Source organism: Hypomesus nipponensis, chromosome 22, assembly GCF_054491055.1.
Source record: "Hypomesus nipponensis isolate SF chromosome 22, ASM5449105v1, whole genome shotgun sequence".
In the NCBI taxonomy this organism is placed as follows: Eukaryota; Metazoa; Chordata; class Actinopteri; order Osmeriformes; family Osmeridae; genus Hypomesus; species Hypomesus nipponensis.
This window is the reverse complement of record NC_140382.1, coordinates 21,034,542-21,048,614: the sequence shown is the minus strand read 5'-3', so window position 1 is coordinate 21,048,614 and position 14,073 is coordinate 21,034,542. Positions and strand designations below refer to the sequence as shown.

General features: G+C 52.4%; 2 long non-coding RNA genes across 2 annotated transcripts; both read left to right on the top strand.

Moving 5' to 3' along the window:
• The first annotated feature begins 275 nt into the window (after positions 1 to 275).
• LOC146237164 (uncharacterized) lies at positions 276 to 6,405 on the top strand. The gene is made up of 3 exons (XR_014740989.1): positions 276 to 678; positions 3,362 to 4,434; positions 5,466 to 6,405. It is a non-coding gene; the product is annotated as an uncharacterized LOC146237164 (long non-coding RNA).
• Positions 6,406 to 8,171: 1,766 nt separating this feature from the next.
• LOC146237163 (uncharacterized) lies at positions 8,172 to 11,436 on the top strand. Its single transcript, XR_014740982.1, has 4 exons — positions 8,172 to 8,703; positions 9,274 to 9,588; positions 10,626 to 11,044; positions 11,135 to 11,436. It is a non-coding gene; the product is annotated as an uncharacterized LOC146237163 (long non-coding RNA).
• Positions 11,437 to 14,073: the final 2,637 nt, after the last annotated feature.

Here is a 14,073-nt window from a genome sequence, read left to right as displayed (position 1 = left end):
GGTGGGTATATAGACAGGGTGGGTGTATAGACTGGGTATAGGCAACGGTCAGGGCCCTCTACATTCTAAAAATCTATATTTTAAAGGCAATCTGTTCTAATTTTATTTTATCAATTCATTATTTGAATTTAATCCAAAGACAATGTTTCTGAAATAAACCCTTCATGCCGTGTTCTCATCAGTTTGTGTTCGAATGTCAAGAGTTAGATGAAAAAAATCCCCTTTTGTCACCCAATCAGAATTTTGCTGCCTCAGTTGTTGGGAGGAAAATGCTATCCATCAACTCTGTGATTGGTGGTCCAGCTATGAATTTTACTGAGGGCCGATTAAGGAAATACTAATTTCCACCGACAGTAAAATTGACCAATCATATCTTCCCTCTAAATGGGTGGACTTAATCATCGCTAACATTTTGACAAGTTCCGCCCGCTGTGGTCAACGCGATCACAAGCTAATAAACTAGCTAATGTAGCTAGTTAACTTGTTCGTCCACTTCACAATGGAAGCCGCGAGTAACGTTCCCGCTAGTAAGGAGGACATTGTTTCACAATTGATATATAGGCAGTTTTCAAGGTTAACTTTCAATGAGAAGTTGGAGTTAATCGGCAAAGAAGACCTACACCAGAACTTAATTTCTGTCGGAAAATTGACTTCGTTTTCAAGTAAAGATCATCAAAGGTAGGCTATGTTATTTAAAAACGTCTTGGCCGCCGTGCCAACTGATTTTATTCCAGACCTCCGCAGCTACTGTTTTGTAGCCCTAGCCTAGCATCTGTAGGTTAAATTAACCAACTCAACGTCATTATGCACAATTACTGTAAATAGTGCCGCAAGCGCTGGCTCAAATAGTGGGTAATGATGACCAACACAATTTCATGTAGGCCTAATGCTGTGCGTGCGCTATGTCAGAGGGCCAAGGTTTAAGAGTCACGGAGAGATACTGGGTGTATAGACAGTCTTGGTGTATAGACAGGGTGGGTTTATAGACAGGCTGGGTGTATAGGCAGTCTGGGTTTATAGACAGGGTGGGTGTATAGACAGGCTGGGTGTATTCAGGGTGACTCTGTAGATAGAAACAGGTTGGCTGCCTGTTTTGCACGCCAGAACAAAATATTTGGCGGCTGTTTGATTCTGAGTTGGCTGCAGGTACAAAGCTGTTCAGTGTCCCCTCACATTGAGCTGATGTTTTTGGGAGGGTATTTTTTTCAGTACATTTTCTGTTTGAAGCAGTGCAAATACAAAAAAAAAGTTATAGGTCTTTTTCATAGATCTTTTCAAAATATTTTATTTTATTTTGTAGTTGCAAAATACTTTCCGCATTATCAAAACATGTAACCATAGCGCGTGTGATGATAACTGTTTATGTTTTTAAATTTACGAAATCTTGGATTTATGACATTAATTCAATGTAAAACTAATTTTGCTGCACAATATTTTCATCTTGTTCAAAACGTCCAGTCAACTTGATGGCTAGGGGTAATGAAGTGGTGCACAATCCACAGAGGTTGCAGTGATAATAATTCTAATCCTTCTGATTCAGCATCATTGCTCCAATACTTACTAAAGAGACAAAGATGTGACAGAATTCCCAGAACTTCCAATACTGTAGAAGTATGGAGAAGGGGGTGTGTGGGGGTGTAGAGGTATGGAGGAGGGGGTGTGTGGGGGTGTAGAGGTATGGAGGAGGGGGTGTGTGGGGGTGTAGAGGTATGGAGGAGGGGGTGTGTGGGGGTGTAGAAGTATGGAGAAGGGGGTGTGTGGGGGTGTAGAGGTATGGAGGAGGGGGTGTGTGGGGGTGTAGAGGTATGGAGAAGGGGGTGTGTGGGGGTGTAGAGGTATGGAGGAGGGGGTGTGTGGGGGTGTAGAGGTATGGAGGAGGGGGGTGTGGGGGTGTAGAGGTATGGAGGAGGGGGGTGTAGAGGTATGGAGGAGGGGGGTGTAGAGGTATGGAGGAGGGGGTGTGTGGGGGTGTAGAGGTATGGAGGAGGGGGTGTGTGGGGGTGTAGAGGTATGGAGGAGGGGGTGTGTGGGGGTGTAGAGGTATGGAGAAGGGGGTGTGTGGGGGTGTAGAGGTATGGAGGAGGGGGTGTGTGGGGGTGTAGAGGTATGGAGGAGGGGGTGTGTGGGGGTGTAGAGGTATGGAGGAGGGGGTGTGTGGGGGTGTAGAGGTATGGAGGAGGGGGTGTGTGGGGGTGTAGAGGTATGGAGAAGGGGGTGTGTGGGGGTGTAGAGGTATGGAGGAGGGGGTGTGTGGGGGTGTAGAGGTATGGAGGAGGGGGTGTGTGGGGGTGTAGAGGTATGGAGAAGGGGGTGTGTGGGGGTGTAAAGGTATGGAGGGGGGGGTGTGTGGGGGTGTAGAGGTATGGAGGAGGGGGGTGTGGGGGTGTAGAGGTATGGAGGAGGGGGGTGTAGAGGTATGGAGGAGGGGGGTGTGGGGGTGTAGAGGTATGGAGGAGGGGGGTGTGGGGGTGTAGAGGTATGGAGGAGGGGGTGTGTGGGGGTGTAGAGGTATGGAGGAGGGGGGTGTGGGGGTGTAGAGGTATGGAGGAGGGGGGTGTAGAGGTATGGAGGAGGGGGGTGTAGAGGTATGGAGGAGGGGGGTGTAGAGGTATGGAGGAGGGGGGTGTGGGGGTGTAGAGGTATGGAGGAGGGGGGTGTGGGGGTGTAGAGGTATGGAGGAGGGGGGGGTGGGGGTGTAGAGGTATGGAGGAGGGGGGGTGTGACACAGTCCCCTCTAAACTCACCTGTGAAGAAAAGCACATTGTTCCCTTCAGACAAAGACCTGGCAGTCTCCTGCTCCTCCTTGAGTCAGGCCTGTCAGCTGAAGCCACAGGGAGGGGGAGTGACTCCTACACCAACCGACTCTCAGCTCTCTCTCTGTCTGGCTTTGTCTGGACCTGTGCACAGTATGCCATTGGCTACTTGGAGAGGAGAGTTAGTCCAGAGTGATTTCATAGGCCAGTGGGAGAGGAGAGTTAGTCCAGAGAGAGTTAGTCCACAATAGGGTCTGGAGTTACATGGTGAAGTTCATATGTAGCCAGTATGAATCGGTGAAACTCACTCCTCAAGTATGTAAAAGGCCACCTGCGTCATTGAATAGTTAGCTTTTCTTTGGCGTAGCTGGTGGTGGTGGCGCTTGGGAAGTCAGAGATGACGTGTTCGACCCTCGTTGTAGGATGGACACGGTCCGGAAAACTTGCAAGACGTCTGTTACGTACTCATCACACATACACACAAGACTACTTACAACGGTCAGCTTTTTTGTATTTGCAAAAGAAAATAGACATATAAATTGGGGTCGTCATGGGCAACTGTCTGAGTGAAATGATAGGTGTGCTAGTGGATGGTCTGGCGTTCTCAGGTGTCAGGACGAGGAGAAGCTGATGGAGGTGTCAGGGTCTGGACGAGGAGAAGCTGATGGAGGTGTCAGGGTCTGGACGAGGAGAAGCTGATGGAGGTGTCAGGGTCTGGACGAGGAGAAGCTGATGGAGGTGTCAGGGTCTGGACGAGGAGAAGCTGATGGAGGTGTCAGGGTCTGGACGAGGAGAAGCTGATGGAGGTGTCAGGGTCTGGACGAGGAGAAGCTGATGGAGGTGTCAGGGTCTGGACGAGGAGAAGCTGATGGAGGTGTCAGGGTCTGGACGAGGAGAAGCTGATGGAGGTGTCAGGGTCTGGACGAGGAGAAGCTGATGGAGGTGTCAGGGTCTGGACGAGGAGAAGCTGATGGAGGTGTCAGGGTCTGGACGAGGAGAAGCTGATGGAGGTGTCAGGGTCTGGACGAGGAGAAGCTGATGGAGGTGTCAGGGTCTGGACGAGGAGAAGCTGATGGAGGTGTCAGGGTCTGGACGAGGAGAAGCTGATGGAGGTGTCAGGGTCTGGACGAGGAGAAGCTGATGGATGTTCAGATCCACCTGGATCAACACATCCAGGGCGTAGGGTTTCTGCTCAGACACTGCCCTGCACCTCAGCATCTTTATCATCCTAATCACATTCACACCTGTTACACGATCTCGCTCAAACACGCACACACGCACACACACACACATACACACGCATGCTTGGGGATCGTGACTATCCTCAAACTTTTCTCAAACATCTGGGGTTTTTCCTTGCGCCAACGCAGACACACACACACACACACACACGCGCGCGCACACACACACACACACACACATTCTCTGCACTAAGCTGGATCGATGTTATAGAAGCACAAATGCATGTGTTTGATCTGCAACTACCCCATCCACTCCTCAGGAAGGAGATAGAGAACAAAGAGTTCCTGCCAAATGAACATGGAAGTCATTAAGCTGGAAGAATGACCACCCTGGTGTACACTCCGAAATCAAGAAAAACTACAACTCCAGGATTTTGTTATTTAGTTGTTTTTGTTTGGCTGTTTTCATTATGTCTTCAAACAAAACCAAAGACAGTTTGGTGAGTCACACATGCATCAGGGTTTGTGATTATACTGATTGGTGATTGGTCACATTTCCTCACTGTGGCTTATCTCTGTGTCAGGAGGGTGTGGAGACCCAAACCTTGCTCCTCTCACTCTCCTCCCCCTCCTCTCACCTCCTCTCACCTCCTCTCACTCCTCTCACCTCCTCTCACTCTCCTCCCCCTCCTCTCACCTCCTCTCACCTCCTCTCACTCCTCTCACCTCCTCTCACTCTCCTCCCCCTCCTCTCACCTCCTCTCACTCCTCTCACCTCCTCTCACTCTCCTCCCCCTCCTCTCACCTCCTCTCACTCTCCTCCCCCTCCTCTCACCTCCTCTGACTCTCCTCCCCCTCCTCTCACCTCCTCTCGCTCTCCTCACCCTCCTCTCACCTCCTCACTCTCCTCACCCTCCTCTCACCTCCTCACTCTCCTCCCCCTCCTCTCACCTCCTCACTCTCACCTCCTCACTCTCCTCCCCCTCCTCTCACCTCCTCACTCTCCTCACCCTCCTCTCACCTCCTCACTCTCCTCCCCCTCCTCTCACCTCCTCACTCTCCTCCCCCTCCTCTCACTCTCCTCACTCTCCTCACCCTCCTCTCACTCTCCTCCCCCTCCTCTCACCTCCTCTCACTCTCCTCACCCTCCTCTCACCTCCTCTCACTCTCCTCACTCTCCTCACCCTCCTTTCACCCTCCTCTCACCTCCTCTCACCCTCTTCTCACTCTCCTCACTCTCCTCACTCTCCTCACCCTCCTCTCACTCTCCTCACCCTCCTCTCACTCTCCTCACCCTCCTCTCACTCTCCTCACCCTCCTCTCACTCTCCTCACCCTCCTCTCACTCTCCTCACCCTCCTCTCACTCTCCTCACCCTCCTCTCACTCTCCTCCCCCTCCTCTCACCTCCTCTCACTCTCCTCCCCCTCCTCTCACCTCCTCTCACTCTCCTCCCCCTTCTCTCACTCTCCTCTCACTCTCCTCACCCTCGTCTCCCCCTCGTCTCACGTCCTCTCACCTGGCCTGTAAAAGCCTTGATAGAGATGTCGGGGTGTGGTGTCATGGAAACGGGAGCTCCATGCTGCGCCAGGCGTCAGGGCAGCATGAGAGGCTGTTCAGGCAGGAACCCAGAGCTGCCGTCAGAGATACCAGCTCCTCTTTGATCAGGGTCAGGACCAGGATTTAATGACCAAGGGGGCAGTTCAAAGTATATAAATGATATGTAAATATATTGTTAGCTTTTTATACAAACAACGTAAGTGCTGCATCTTCTTCATGCCAAGGTACGTCAGAACAGGTTGTGGACTTGTTTTGAGGATGTGTGTGTACGTGTAAGGGTGTGCGCATGTATATGGTTTGTGTGTGTGTGAGGAGGGGTGTGTGGAGGGGTGGGGTGAGTGTGTGTGTGGAGGGGTGAGTGTGTGTGTGTGGAGGGGTGAGTGTGTGTGTGTGTGTGTGGAGGGTTGTGTCTGAAGGGTTAGCAAGTTGTATTTATTTTTATACCGTGTATTCTCCGTGTAATTTCATGCACTGAACCGTGACGCCGTATCGTTTGGGTCCAATAGGAATCCGTTCCTCCCCTAAAACACACTCCTCTCCACCGCAACAACGTTCATTCTCACCTTCAAGTGCGTTCGGTGGTTGTAATCAAAAACCGGTCTTGTCCAGAACCCGCCAGCCCAGCGCTTCAGCGTGTGGACGGCTGATTGATGACTATGTACAGGACTGGTCTCTTTCCTGAAAGACCTCACGGCTCTGGGAACACACAGACCTTTCCGGAACATTTCCACCTGCTCCGTTCGAGCTCTCCTGGCTCAGGGCTCCGATCACCAGAGAGTTGCTTCACGGGTGGTTTGGAGGTGAACACGTTCCTCTCTCTTTATTTATTTATTTCTGTCTCCCTCTTTCGTCCTTTAAAGCTTTCTTGCTTTCTCTCTCATTCTAATGCTCTCTGCTGTCCTTTTTGTCTCTCTCTCTCTCTCTCTCTCTCTCTCTCTCTCTCTCTCTCTCTCTCTCTCTCTCTCTCTCTCTCTCTCTCTCTCTCTCCCCCCCCCCCCCCCTCCTGGCCTCAGCCGGAAACCCTACATCACGTAGTTGAGAGGTGTTCCGTGCCAGGCAAGCTGTGTGTCTGATCATTCATTAGCAAGCTCAGGGCCTCACTTCTCCTCCTCTTCCTCTTCCTCATCCTCTCCTCCTCTTCCTCCTCCTCTTCCTCATCCTCTCCTCCTCCTCCTCTCCCCAGGCCACCCAGGTTCTGCTTCACGCTCTGGTCCAATGCGCCGATCCGAGATTGCAGTCCAACATGTGCCGAATCACAGGCCGTTTGAAACCCTCTGGGAATTTTGGCAAGGCATCGTTCGCTCGAGGTGGTGTGTGTCTGGCAGTAGGAGAGGAGAGTGTTTTGCATGCTAACCCTATCCAGACTCGATTCAAACATAGGAATACTCTGGAGGACTTGCAAGATATCCTGTACTAATTCAGCTTGGACAGGAAATCGTGGAAGATTGAGAAACAGATTTGACTGCGTTTTAGTTTGGTTCTGTGAAGTCTTCAGTGTGTGTGACCTCTGACCCCAGCGTAGCAGCAGTCACCTGCCAGCACCAACTGGGAAGAGAAAATACTAGAAACTGTGGGGTGTTTCTTGTGAATCTTGGCCATTAGTGGTTTGACACCCCTGTCTCCACACAGGTGTGTCAAGGTGGCTGTATCCCAGCTGAGGGACTGTGTTACTGTGTGTTTGTTACTGTGAAGAGTGTGTGTGTTTCCATGGGAATTGGGATAGAGACAAAGAGAGAGTGTGTGAGAGAGAATGTATGAGAGAGACAAAGAGAGAGAATGTGTGAGAAGCGGAGAGAAAGAGAGATTGTGTGAGAAAGAGGTAGAGAGAAAGAGAGACCTGCCACTTGTGAACGTGATTCGCTTTGGGGCTGTTGAGTCAGTTCCTCTCTCACTACTTACCATCTGCCTCCTCTGCCTTTCTCTCTACCTGTCTCTTTTACACACACACACACACACACACACACACACACACCCTTTATCTCCCTCCCTCCCTTTCTTTCATTCTCTCTCACACCTTCCCTTGAGACTGATACTTTACCAGCGCCCTCCTCCATCCCTTCCTCCCTCCCCCCCTTTCTCTCTCTCTCCCCCCTTTCTCTCTCTTCCCCTCTCTCCCTCCCTCTTTCTCTCCCTCTCCCTCCCTCTTTCTCTCCCTCTCCCCCCTCTTTCTCTCCCCTCCTCTCTCTCTCTCCCTCTTTTCTCTTCTCCTCTGGGCCCAGTGGGACCAAGTTGTGAATGGACGACCTGGAAATGTCTGCGTTTCGGGTGACAGGCGTGTGGAAGTGAAGCTGTGACCCACGGCCATCAGGCTTCCCACCGTCCATTCACAAAACGAAGGAAAAGGGAGGGAGGAGGGGGAGGGAGGAGGGGGGAGTCACCCACACCCCTCTCCCCCCCTCCCCCGCAGGGAGTCCTCTCTGTGACATCATGTCTCCAGCGATGGGTAGACAGCTTTGTGTTCCGTGACTGGCTCAAACCGTTTTTTATTTAATCTCACTCCCCCTTTCCCTCCCTCGCTTATATCTTTCCTCCCTCCCTCCCTCCCTCCCTCCCTCCCTCCCTCCCTCCCTCCCTCCCTCCCTCCCTCCCTCCCTCCCTCCCTCCCTCCCTCCCTCCCTCCCTCCCTCCCTCCCTCCCTCCCTCCCTCCCTCCCTCCCTCCCTACCAAGAGAGAGAAAGAGAGAGAGAGAAAACTGAGTTAGAGAAACAGGGAGTAATGGAAATGGAAAAGAGAACAATCGTGTTTGTGAAACCCTCCACTCCCTTAATACACACACACACACACACACACACACAGAAACACACACTGGAACAACTCCGCTGTGCTGATCCCTCACAGAGACGTGTGTGGTGTATGTTCTTGGTCGGGGCTGATCCCTGCTGTCTCCAGGGTGACAGACTACCTGTCTGTCTCCAGGGTGACAGACTACCTGTCTGTCTCCAGGGTGACAGACTACCTGTCTGTCTCCAGGGTGACAGACTACCTGTCTGTCTCCAGGGTGACAGACTACCTGTCTGTCTCCAGGGTGACAGACTACCTGTCTGTCTCCTGGGTGACAGACTACCTGTCTGTCTCCTGGGTGACAGACTACCTGTCTTCCTGGAGGGGAAGAAACCTTCACACCAAGGGGCTTTTATCAAGGGGCTGCTCTGGCCAAGGGCCCACTGTGATGGATGGCCGAGATCGACAGGTTAGAGAGTTATCTGAAAAGGTAATCTGGCCTTTGTTTTAACCTCCACATTGGTTTGGAGATCAGGTATGAGGGGATGGTTTCGTGTGGAAAGACAGGCTGCATGCTGATGTACTGTTGTTTCCTGAATCCCTCCTTTTCCACATCCCTTCATCTCTTCATCCCTCTTTTTTTCCCTTCCATTTCTCCCTCCCTCGCTTATATCTTTTTTCCCTCCCTCCCTCCCTCCCTCCCTCCCTCCCTCCCTCCCTCCCTCCCTCCCTCCCTCCCTCCCTCCCTCCCTCCCTCCCTCCCTCCCTCCCCCTCTCTCTCTCCCTCCCCCTCCCTCCCTCCCTCCCTCCCCCTCTCTCTCTCCCTCCCCCTCTCTCCCTCCCTCCCTCCCTCCCTCCCTCTCTCCCTCCCTCCCTCCCCATCTCTCTCCCTCTCCCCCTCCCTCCCCCTCTCTCTCTCCCTCCCCTCTCTCTCTCTCTCTCTCTCTCTCTCTCTCTCTCTCTCTCTCTCTCTCTCTCTCTCTCTCTCTCTCTCTCTCTCTCTCTCTCTCTCTCTCTCTCTCTCTCTCTCTCTCTCTCTCTCCTGATCCGGTGTCTACAGACTCATCTGCATCCATCATCGGAGCTCTCTGGTTTCCACGGAGACCAGCCCCGTCAGAAGGAGTGATTTATCCCACGTCGCTTCAGGGGGTGTGGCGGGTCGGCCGAGGGTTTGAAGTAGCGAACATTAAACCCTGCTAGTCCTCCAGGTACACAGAAGTCTGAAAGAGGAGAGGAAGAGGAGGAGGAGAGGAGGGAAAAGAGGAGAAGAGGAGAATAGTAGGAGAGAGGAGGGAGGGGAGGGGAGAGAGGTGAGAAGAGAGGAAGAGAACCCGGTACCACTCACATCCAACTGTTGATGAAGATTAAGTCACAGGTTCGAATCCCTGTACTATATGTCCGTATGAAAGCAACTGCCAAATTAATACATGATTTTGACAAAGACACACCTGTGTGTGATTGTGTGTTGTGCTGGATCTAGAAGGTTCTCTCAGGATATCACAGTGGTCCTGTCTGGGTGTGGTAAGGGTCGGCTGTCAGGTTCAGAGTGCAGGATGTGTCTTCTTGTTGCCTTGGTTACCTGGAGAAGATGCAGGGTGGGGCACAGACCACCCAACACCACCGAGCGTGTGTGTGTTTGTGTGTGTGTGTGTGTGTGTGCCGGCCCTTCGCAAGCCCATAGAACCGTTGCGGTTAAAAAAGTGAAATAGTCTTCATGGCTAACACCACGGCTGTGAGTTGCGCTGCGCTGTGACGGAAATGTTGAGGCCTGCAGAGAGAAGGGGAGGGGGAGATGGTTGGACAGGTTTCATTCCAGACCTGCTCCACTGGAACTGGAAGGGGTGTTGGTCTTGGGGGACTAGACACACACACAACTCACACACACACACACACCCAGAAGATCACGTTTGCGGACACACACATCTTTTTATCTGGGCTGTGGCAGAACCCTCGTTACCATGGGAGCCATGGTGGCACAGCTGAGTCTCCATGGAGACAGAAACAACAGCTGTAAATCCGAAGTCTGAACAGACCCATCAGGAGAGAAGCAATCAGAGAGAGAGAAAGGGGGAGAGAGAGAGAGAGAGAGGAGAGAGAGGGGGGGAGGGAGGGGGGAGAGGGGGGGGGGAAGAGAGAGAGGGAGAGAGAGGGGGGGAGAGAGAGAGAGACTTGGCAAACCTGCGGCATTGAAATATTACGATAATACTAAATAGCAAACCCAGATCACTCTATACAAATAGTTGCTGCAGATGTGCTTTTTAGTGTGCAGGTTTAACCACTTGTTAAACTTTGCAAGTTGCCAAGAGCGTCATGGTTACTGTCTCAACAGCATCAGTGATTGATGCTGCATCTCAAATTCTATTTCGGTCCAGTACAAATTGGAATTCAGATTTCAGTTTTCTCCTTTTTCAGATGTCTTCAGCTCCTCCTCCTCCAGCTTCTCCTCCTCCTCCAGCTTTTCTTCCTCCTCTAGCTTCTCCTCCTCCTCCTCCTCCAGCTTCTCCTCCAGCTTCTCATCCTCCTCCTCTTCCTCCTCCTCCAGCTTCTCCTCCTCCTCCTCTTCCTCTTCCTCCAGCTTCTACTCCTCCTCCTCCTCCTTTTCCTCCTCCTCCAGCTTCTCCTCCTCCTGCTTCTCCTCCTCCTCCGGCTTCTCCTCCTCCTCCTCCTCCTCCTCCTCGTTCTCTTCCTCCTCCTCCAGCTTCTCCTCCTCCTCCTCTCCAGAGGCTGTGGTGTGAGTTGAAAGAACAATCCGGTTCGTCCCTCTTGCGCTGTAGAGTGCAGCCTAACCTGGAACGGATGGAACAGCTGGTTTGGAAAATCAGCAAACGAAGGTGAATCTAACGCACCTCAAACGCATTTCCTCATCTGATGTCTGTGTTTCAGGAAGTTAGGGTTGTCGTCATCTGTCTCTGGGGGGTCAGGTTCGTGGGCGAAGTGGCGACAGGTGATGACAATGGAGGATGACCTTTCACCCCTCGCGTCCACATATCTTCTTTCATGTCCTGACCTCGCTGATAGTCAACTGACAGGATCGCCCTCAGGCCTCTTCTCAACGATCCCGGGCAGTCTCCGGCTCTCGAAACAAACACCCACCCACCTCCAATTATTATATCAGGTCTCCCATCCATTGTCCCAGGGTCTTAAAGCATGTTGTTTTGTGTTTGTTTGAGAAATTATGAGTGTCCGGTCTAGAGAAAGAGTTACCCAGGAGGGAAAAATAAAGGAACCACAATGCCTTCCTCGTCTCTTTTCTTCTCGCGTCGCTCCAGCTGCAACGTGACACCGGCCCTATTGGAGCGTTGTGTTTATCTAAGCGCCTCGAAGGGCAGGGCCTCGCCTGGCTCCTCCACGGACCTCCATTCAGCCTCCCTCGCCGAGGGGGGCGAGCGAGCTCCAGGAAGTCCCCTGCGGCCCCGTTCTCCGGCTTACACAACCCCACTGTGGGCAGGGCTGCCCGGAGACACGTGGGCCGGGAGCGTAGCGGAGTGTTCTACTGGGCTGAGAACGTTTCCCATCATGCCGCGCTGTTGTCTCAGATGAGCAACAAGCTAGTGTCTGTAGCGCAGGGCTCTCCTGCATACCTAAGCCTCCTCACAAAACAGGAAATGAACGTTTCAAAAAGAATTCAGGGTGTGTGGTGTGTTTGTGTAAGGGAGTTGTATGTGTGTGTGTGTGTGTGTGTGGGAGGTGTGTTCTTGTGTGTGTGCACGTTAGTGGTGTATATGGTGTGTGTGTGGTTTGCCTTCACTCACCTGCCAGCGATTGGTCATAGCCCGTATGTTTCTCCAACAGCTTGTCATCACACTCCAGTTTGACTCCGTTCCACACTGGTGTTTGTAACCAGGAAACACACACACACACACACACACACTGTATACACACACACACACAGTGAGTCAGAGAGTTGGAAGACATTCAGACGGGGTAGTTCAGGGGTCTGGAGTTCAGTCCTTGGTCTAACTGACTCACACACACACACACACACACACCTTGGTCTAATTGTAGGACACAGGATAGAGCAGCCTGCTGGATGGTTATCAGTTAGGATAGAGCAGCCTGCTGGATGGTTATCAGTTAGGATAGAGCAGCCTGCTGGATGGTTATCAGTTAGGATAGAGCAGCCTGCCGGATGGTTATCAGTTAGGATAGAGCAGCCTGCTGGATGGTTATCAGTTAGGATAGAGCAGCCTGCTGGATGGTTATCAGTTAGGATAGAGCAGCCTGCTGGATGGTTATCAGTTAGGATAGAGCAGCCTGCTGGATGGTTATCAGTTAGGATAGAGCAGCCTGCTGGATGGTTATCAGTTAGGATGGAGCAGCCTGCTGGATGGTTATCAGTTAGGATAGAGCAGCCTGCTGGATGGTTCTCAGTTAGGATGGAGCAGCCTGCTGGATGGTTATCAGTTAGGATAGAGCAGCCTGCTGGATGGTTATCGGTTAGGATGGAGCAGCCTGCTGGATGGTTATCAGTTAGGATAGAGCAGCCTGCTGGATGGTTATCAGTTAGGATAGAGCAGCCTGCTGGATGGTTATCGGTTAGGATGGAGCAGCCTGCTGGATGGTTCCCAGTTAGGATGGAGCAGTCTGCTGGATGGTTATCAGTTAGGATGGAGCAGTCTGCTGGATGGTTATCAGTTAGGATGGAGCAGTCTGCTGGATGGTTATCAGTTAGGATAGAGCAGTCTGCTGGAGGATCAGGACCTGCTTCGTAATAAGTTACTTTGATTACTTATTCAGCTGGTTGCTTTGAGTACATTTGCTATTTTGATTAGTCACTCGTGTGTGTGTGTGTGTGTGGAGAGGGTGGGGGGGCACACAAGGCCTGCTTGTTTAGAGTTAGAACAGCTGGTGTTGGGGGGTGTACCTGCCTGTGCCAGCCAGGCCAAGCAGCATTATGCACTGGTGCTCTCTAATAGCACATACACAAGCTTGCTTTATGGTAATAAACTCACACACACAGTACACACACACACACACACACACAGGGTGTCATGCAAAATGACTTTCATGCCAGTTGGACAAAGCACTCTATGGAGAACAGCGTATTAAGATACAAAACAATCTCTCGTTCCGCTAAGACATTGTGGCCGCTAACTGTAGCTATCGTCTTCCTGAATAACACCGGCTCTTTAAAACATAACACAACCGCAGGGGAAACAAGAGCCCCCAGCTCTCTCCTCCCTCTACCTCCCTCCTCCCTCCACCTCCCTCCACCCTCCACCTTCCTCCTCCTTCCTCCTCCCTCCACCTTCCTCCTCCTTCCTCCTCCCTCCACCCTCCCTCCACCTTCCTCCTCCTCCCTCCACCCTCCTCCTCCTCCCTCCACCTTCCTCCTCCTCCCTCCACCCTCCTCCTCCTCCCTCCACCCTCCTCCTCCTCCCTCCACCTTCCTCCTCCTCCCTCCACCCTCCTCCTCCTCCCTCCACCTTCCCCCGGCTCCTTTGACTTTCACTTGTTCCACACATCCAAACATTCCATCTGCGGGTTTTCCTGACGTGTTTGGGATATGAGATGTTGCGGCGCTCGAACCTGTGCGGCTGTCACCTCAATGGTGTTGACGTGGGGGAACGGGGGGGGGGGGGGGTCTGTCAACACAGGCCGCGTCCGTCACCGACACCCGACCTGGGGGCCTCGGCGTGGAGCCATAATTTGTCCGGGAGCTCCCTACCTCCGAGTCGTCTCCTCTCCCAGTCTGAAGTTTCAGACGGGGGACAGAGGTGTCCTTGTTTTACGGAGGCTAATTACGGCGCTCACCTCAAAAGCTTCCCCCTGGGAAACTCCCCCCCTCCCCCTCGGGGCTTAGAGCCACACTCGGGGTGAGTCAGAACCCACCTGGGGATGGTGGTGGGGGGGTGAAGAC